Source organism: Alosa sapidissima, chromosome 17 (assembly GCF_018492685.1).
Source record: "Alosa sapidissima isolate fAloSap1 chromosome 17, fAloSap1.pri, whole genome shotgun sequence".
Taxonomy (NCBI): Eukaryota; Metazoa; Chordata; class Actinopteri; order Clupeiformes; family Clupeidae; genus Alosa; species Alosa sapidissima.
This window is the reverse complement of record NC_055973.1, coordinates 25620768-25628187: the sequence shown is the minus strand read 5'-3', so window position 1 is coordinate 25628187 and position 7420 is coordinate 25620768. Positions and strand designations below refer to the sequence as shown.

General features: G+C 43.8%; 1 pseudogene; it reads right to left on the bottom strand.

Moving 5' to 3' along the window:
* Window positions 1-213: 213 nt before the first annotated feature.
* Window positions 214-7127, bottom strand: LOC121688964 (annotated as a pseudogene).
* Window positions 7128-7420: the final 293 nt, after the last annotated feature.

The following is a 7420-nucleotide window of genomic DNA, read 5'->3' as shown; positions in this document are numbered from 1 at the left end:
CTATTCAGAATCCTGGTAGCGCCTTGGGGGAACCCTAAAGGCGTACTGGTCGTTGGAATGTCTCTTGAGGAGTCAGAGCTGGGGCGGCAGTTTCTGAACTTGTGGAGGATGGGGCAATAGGTGGGACATCAGGTTGGCTGTTGTCCGACAGCTCGTTGTCAGCTTCGTTGCAGGGAGGGCTGCTTAGGCTGTCATTGAAATCTTCACTTATAGCTAAAGGCAGGTGCACGGCGGCTGAGGGGCGTCGTCTCCTGAGTTGGTCCACATGACAGCGATGCTCTTGACCAGTTCGCACTTTGTAAGACAGGGGGCCAGTGATTCCAACAACCTCTCCTGACACCCACTTAGGCCCTTCTCCTCAAGTGCCTCAAAAACACAGGCTCGTTCACCTGAAAATGCCTCACTGGCCTTTGACCTAGGGCCGCAGCTTCCTGTCTCTTTTGTTGCATGTCTGATGCAAAGTCCGGATGCAGACGGTCCAAAGCTAGTAGTTAGGCGATGACCCATCAACATTTCAGCTGGACTCTTCTGCGTCACCGAATGAGGTGTGGTGTGTTGTGCCAGCAGAAATCTGGCAAGACGTGTCGGCCAATCCCCTTAACCCATTCTTCCCAAAGCCTCCTTTGTCGTCTGCACCATACGCTCAGCTTGCCCATTAGAAGACGGATGGTCTGGGGCAGTAGTGGTATGCCTGATGCCGTTACGCTGTACAAACCTTTTGAACTCTGCTGAGGTGAATGCCGTGCCATTGTCTGAGACGATTACATCTGGAAGGCCATGGGTCACCATGAGCTTACGCAATGTGGTAATTACAGCTGAGGAAGACATAGAGCTCACCAGCTCCACCTCTAACCACTTTGAATATGAATCCACCACAATGAGGAAAACCTTCCCATGAAAGGGGCCTGCAAAATCTATGTGGAGACGGGACCATCTTCTTAAGGTGCACTCCCAGGGATGCACAGGGGCTTTGGGCAGGGCATGCCGTGATTGCTGACACGTTGAGCAGCCCCTTACCATCTCCTCCACTTGGCCATCTAACCCTGGCCACCAGACATAGCTGCGGGCAATGCCCTTCATGCGGACAATTCCAGGGTGGGCATCATGTAGCAGAGCAAGAACGTCTTTACGCACCTGTTCGGGGATCACCACCCGATTTCCCCACATACACAGTTTTTATGGACAGACATTTCGTGACGCCGCATAAAGAATGGACTGAAACGCTCGTCACTGACACAAATTGGCCACCCGTGCAAAATCCACCGCAAAACTCGCGACAAAACTGGATCTCCTGCTGTCAGCGCCCCAATCTGGTCAGCATGAAGAGGCGCGTCTGGAACCGCCTCCAACAGCAACACTTCAAGTGGTGGCGGAGTGTCAGTAAAAGTTGCTGGGAGAGGTAAACGGCTGAGAGCGTCAGCATTGGCCAATTGCTTCCCTGGCCGATAGCAGAGCTCATACTGGTATGCAGAAAGGATCAGACTCCACCGTAACATCCGAGGAGACAAGACTTGAGGCATAGGTTTTGTATGATGTAGTAAGCCCAACAGAGGCTTATGGTCTGTGTAGACCACAAATGGCCTGCCGAATAGATTCTGGTGGAATTTCTGCACAGCAAAAACAATAGCAAGTGCTTCCTTATCAATCTGTGCGTAGTTCCTCTCCGTAGAGGTCATGGTCCTTGAAGCAAAACACACCGGTGCCTCACGGCCATCCGGCTGGACATGGCTGAGTAGGGCTCCAAGCCCATAAGGTGAGGCGTCACACACCAAAACTAGCGGCTTGTCTTCATCGTAATGTACCAGAACATCGTCAGTCTGAAGCAACTGCTTTGCTTTTATGTAGGCCGTTTCATGTTCTCTGGTCCACCTCCACGATGCTGATTGATCCAATAGGCGATGCAGGGGCTCTAGCACAGTAGCTTTGTCGCGCAGGAAACAGTTGTAAAAATTCAGTAGGCCCAAAAAGGCTTGGAGTTCGGTCTTGTTGCGTGGAATGGGTGCACCTTGTATGGCAGCCACCTTCTCATTTGTTGGTCTGATTCCATCTTTATCTACCCGGAATCCCAAAAACTCCACTTCTTTAGCTCCAAAAGAGCACTTTTCTTTTTGCAGCCGCAGGCCCGCCTCAGCAAACCGCTGGAGCACCTCATCCAGATGCTGGTCATGTTGGCTTTGAGTGTGTCCCGTTATTAAAATATTGTCGAGATATGGCTGAACCCCCGGGATTGTCCATGAAGCGTTGGAAATTGTACACTGCAGTTGATACGCCAAACTGTAATCTCAGGGCACAGAACAATCCACGGTGTGTGTTGATGGTGAGCAACTCAGCAGCTCTCTCATCCAGCAGAAGTTGTTGATACACCTGCTTTAAATCTAGCTTTGAAAAAACAGTCCCACCGGCAAGCTTCGCAAAAATCTCATTAACAGTTGGCAGGGGGTAGACATCAGCCTTGACTGCAGTGTTAACAGTGATAACTTCAAGCAGAAAGTCTATTCAGTAGTAGAGCGTACTGCACCTTCGGTTCGGCATAGTTAGTTGATTTAGCAATCCGCTTCGTCGCCAGTGTTATGTCTGTTTTAGTAGAGTGAAGAGGTGACACCAGGCTTAATGTTCAGGAACTTTTACTGGAGAAAACTGCATCGTTACAGTCAAGCATAACACACTCGCTGAGTTATCCAAGCGCGAGCATACAACAGAACTCTTCCTAACTACGGTGGCCAGTAAACATCAACAACTTAGAATACTGCAATTCTTAATTAACTACGGTGGCCCGCACATGAGAACTACCCCAATACATAACAATGATATTTTGTGAGCTCATGTAAAGTGAGGACGTTTTATGCCTTGCAACACATTTACAAATGAGTTATAAAGTTTACATTAGCATTTATTCATTTAGATGACACTTTCACCCAAAGCGACTTACACATGTCAATGAAGTTAAAGGGCAAGGCCACATTGGTGGACGCCACATTATGGGTAAATGCATGCTAACCCGGCTACTTATTCACTACACTACTTCTGCCCAGTGGTATCACAACAGTCAATTCAAAAATATGATATAGATATGCGTGTTTACTTTACTACTACTTTACTATGAACAAACCATTTTTAACTGCGTGTAAACATGATTTACATATGAGAATTAATGTAGGAATAATGCTTTACAAATGAAGAATACAGCATTTAATTATAGTTTACAAATAGATGCTTAACAGTGTGTAATAGAAGAAAACAGAAACTCTTCCATGGTTGTTGTAGGTCTTTCTATCTGGGCCAAGGTATTCTAGTGAATAAGGAGCTGGACTAGCATGCAGTAGCCTGTCAAGATAGGGGTTCGATTCCCGGCTTTCACTGTTGTGTCAATGGCCTTCGATTTAATTGACATGTGTACGTCGCTTGTCTGCTAAATTAATGAATGTGAATATAATCTTTACAACTCATTTGAAAATGTGTTGGAAGGCATAGAAAGTCCTCACTTCAGATAAGCTCACAAAATATCATTAACTAACCACTTGTAACTCCTGAGTTAATCATGAATTATAGTATTAGGAAGTGGTTTATAAAATATGTATCCTCACCCTAACTAATCATTAGTGCATGTGTATGTAACAACTGTTAAATAATGGAAATATTACTTCATCAACAAAGTATTATTGCATCATAAAGTATTAACAATAATTTATAAACATATTCTAGATATAGGCTTATTTACTATGAACAACCTAGTTATAACTGTGTGTACAAATACTTTATTTATGAGATTTAACATAGGAGCATTGCTTTACAAATGATGAACAAAGCATTTTGTAATAGTTTGCAAGTGGTGTATAATGGGAAAATATTTTCATTCATAAGTGCTTGTTTCATTATTTATTAAGTATAAATCATATACTTACAAATATATTTTTGGATAGGCTTATTTACTATGAACAAACCATTTATAACTGTGTGAACAAATGCTTTACCGATTATCAATTTTGTATGAACAAGAAATTACTAATGATGAACAAACCATTAACTAATAAGTAACAAAGTCTTAATAAATGATGAATTGTGTGTAATTATTATAAAGTGTTACCAGAGGGTCCCCGTCGAGACTCTCATCCTCTGTGATCCCTCATCAGTGCAATGATGTACCTACTGCTTTGCGTTCTAGGGATAGTTTTGGGATCTTCAAAAAGTGTCTAAAAACTAATTTGTTTACCTTAACTTAATTGTGGGTTGTTTATGTTCATGGTTATTGTTATTATTCTGTTAAATGTTATTTAGTCTATGTGTGCTTTGTCTTTATAGTCCAAGGCTTTATCGCAATTCAAAGCTATACATCCGTTTCCCATAAAGTTCCTCAGACAGGATGATAATGGACTCAAACCTACTGTTGATTGCCGGTTTAGATGATGGCTGAGACGGTGTTGGATGTCTCCCCGGCGCCAAGATAACCTTGTTTCCCCATCAGGGGGGGGAGCAACACGGAGTGACGTATCCATGGGGTGTCATCTCTGTCTGATGCCATTATCTCCGAAAGTGTCTCGGAAAGCACCCAGGGTAAGCAGGATGACGACGCACGCATGCTGATTGCGGTGAGATCTGATTAAGTAGAGCAGGCTGTGTGAGGCAGGAAATACTTAAATCCACAAGATTCACTCAAGCGTCTGGCCGAGGAGCCAAATAGCATCTTATCAGAGGACCTCTCTCTGATATCTACACACACAAAGACTAATAGTTCAGATTCACACTGACCTCCACATCAGCGGTCTGGCTACAGCTGAACCATAATTTCTTCATGCCATATCCTAACATGATTCCATATGTAATACATCTAGGTGACATTACTGTATCTTTTGAAGTTGTTTTTTTTTAAAAACAGTCTTTTGTTCACTCCTGGTCAGGTGCTGCCACACGTTGTTTATGTAAGACTGAGGGTATAGTATAGGCTATAATAGGCACCATGTATGGGAGGAAATTTAAACAGAAGCCCTGCATGTATTGAATGACATACTGCTCTCGGATGGATTTATCTGTACTGCTGTTGTTCCAGGCATTCTGTCAACACATGCCCATCAATCCATCAATCATTTATCAACAATGCCATGCTCCTGTCTCCTGTGGGAATGTGGCATTACATAAATGGTTACAGGGTATACACATGTTGCATGGCTTCATTTGATTGCAGTGTTCATGTTAACAACTTCAACACAGTCTATGTTTCATGTTGTATGGCTTCATTTGATTGCAGTGTTCGTGTTTAAAACTTCAACACAGTCTATGTTTCATGTTGTATGGCTTCATTTGATTGCAGTGTTCGTGTTTAAAACTTCAACACAGTCTATGTTTCATGTTGTATGGCTTCATTTGATTGCAGTGTTCGTGTTTAAAACTTCAACACAGTGTATGTTTCATGTTGCATGGCTTCATTTGATTGCAGTGTTTGTGTTAAAAACTTGAACACAGTGTATGTTTCATGTTGCATGGCTTCATTTGATTGAGGCCCTTTTATTACTACTCATCTTAAATCATAGCGTGATGAATGATTAGAGGCAGTGAACATTAGAAGAATCGTGTTTTTTTAATTAACTTAATTGCTATTCATTTTGAAATTACCTTGCCTGTCAGAGCTTGAGAGTTTAATTACTTTTCCATGGTGACGTTCAGTGGAACAGCAAGCAAAATATAGTTACACTATGATGAAAAGATTGGCCATTGCCATTGTTTAATTAATGGACTTGATCAGACATAGAGATATTTTTGGAGTGACTGCTTTGACTTTTCATATTCAAATCAAAACAGCATGCAACCAAAAACAGTGATTTCACTGTACTGCTTTAGTTTGCTTTTAGATACATACATATATACATATTTTATGTGTTGCAAAAAACAGTATTTCACTGGGGAACTTTAATTGTACGTTCCTAACTTTGTTTGGGCAGCTGGTCAGAGAGGTCTTTGAGTGAAGCTCATACTGTAATCTAAAGCCCATACCACCACTCACAGACAAAAACCCCAGAGCCCTACGTAAACATTGAGTCAGATGTGCACTCACCATAATGAGCATACCACTCCCGTTTTTCACGGGTTTCTCCCGTATTTCAAGGTCATCTCCCAGCACCCTCCCATTTTGTTATTTCTCCCGGAAATTTGCATGGCCATCAAACTTCATTTTAAAATCATTGATCCATTCAGGTTGCCAGATTGTGTATGAAATACACCCTACACATACACAATCACTTAGTTTCAATTTCAACCGTTTTGTTATAGGCTAAAACCTGGCAACCCAAAAGCCAAATAAGGAAGCGGGTGCCAACTGTGCAGCCTGAGTCTCGTCGTAAGCAAGCGGGCTAGTTGAATGGCCTACTCCAGAACTAGCTGTTGTGAAATTGTTGGGAATTTAATTGATTAACACATCACATAAACTGTTATTGAGTGTTGTTGATACACTGAACTTGTTCCCTCGGAACCAAATCTGACAGCAAGCAGCTTTGGAGTTTTGAAAGTAGGCTGCAGGATACAAATGGCATGCGTAAGGTAATGGTAAGGTAAAAGCAATGACCGAAATGCAGTGTTGACACACGTGTATGAAACGTATTAAATATGCAAACACAGATCCGGTATAAACACTGTCCCCCCTCCCCCCCCGGCCGAACAACAATCTCCCTAAAAAGCTAAATGTTGACAGGTATGATAATGAGCTCCTCTGATCCTAGCCCCTGCGCAGCTTATCTCACAAACACTTAATATTTTCAGTCTCAAGTGCTACATTCCATGTGTTCTTATTGAGTCACAGCCCTGCTGTAATTTATTTTTTTATTTCATGCATGTGAAAAGGCTCATTGTGGAATCCTGAAGAGAGGTGCATTCCTGAAGTGCCAGACATGTCTGATGTCCTGGGTGTATCAGTATGAGTATTGCAGAAACAATGTGAGAGACCTGCAGCATCGTGGGGAATCCACAGGTGCCTGGTCTATTTGCGTCCTGATAAATGAAGGGAGAGGACTGTGGAGGTGCTGTGGATGCAGGGCTCCCTGGGCTTGGCACGGCTGACCTGATTTTCTTAATGACTCAAATCTGGTGCCCAGGAGGGCCTTCCTCTGCCACTGCACGGTGACGTCGGCACGGGTACACATGAAAGGAGTGTGGCCTAATTACCGCAGCTATCCTCATCAAATACCCCTGCTACCAGAGAGAGAGAGAGAGAGAGAGGTGAGGGATACCGGCTGAAGACAGGGCGAGAGGGAGGTGGTGGTGGTGCTGGGGTGGTGCTGTGGAGGTGGTGCTGTGGTGGTGGTGCTGTGGTGGTGGTGCTAGTGGGGTGGTGCTGGAGTGGTGATGGGGTGGTGGTGGTGGTGCTGGTAGGGTGGTGATGGGGTGGTGGTGCGGTGGTTGTGGTGGTGGTTGTGGTGTTGCCTGGGGTGTTGGG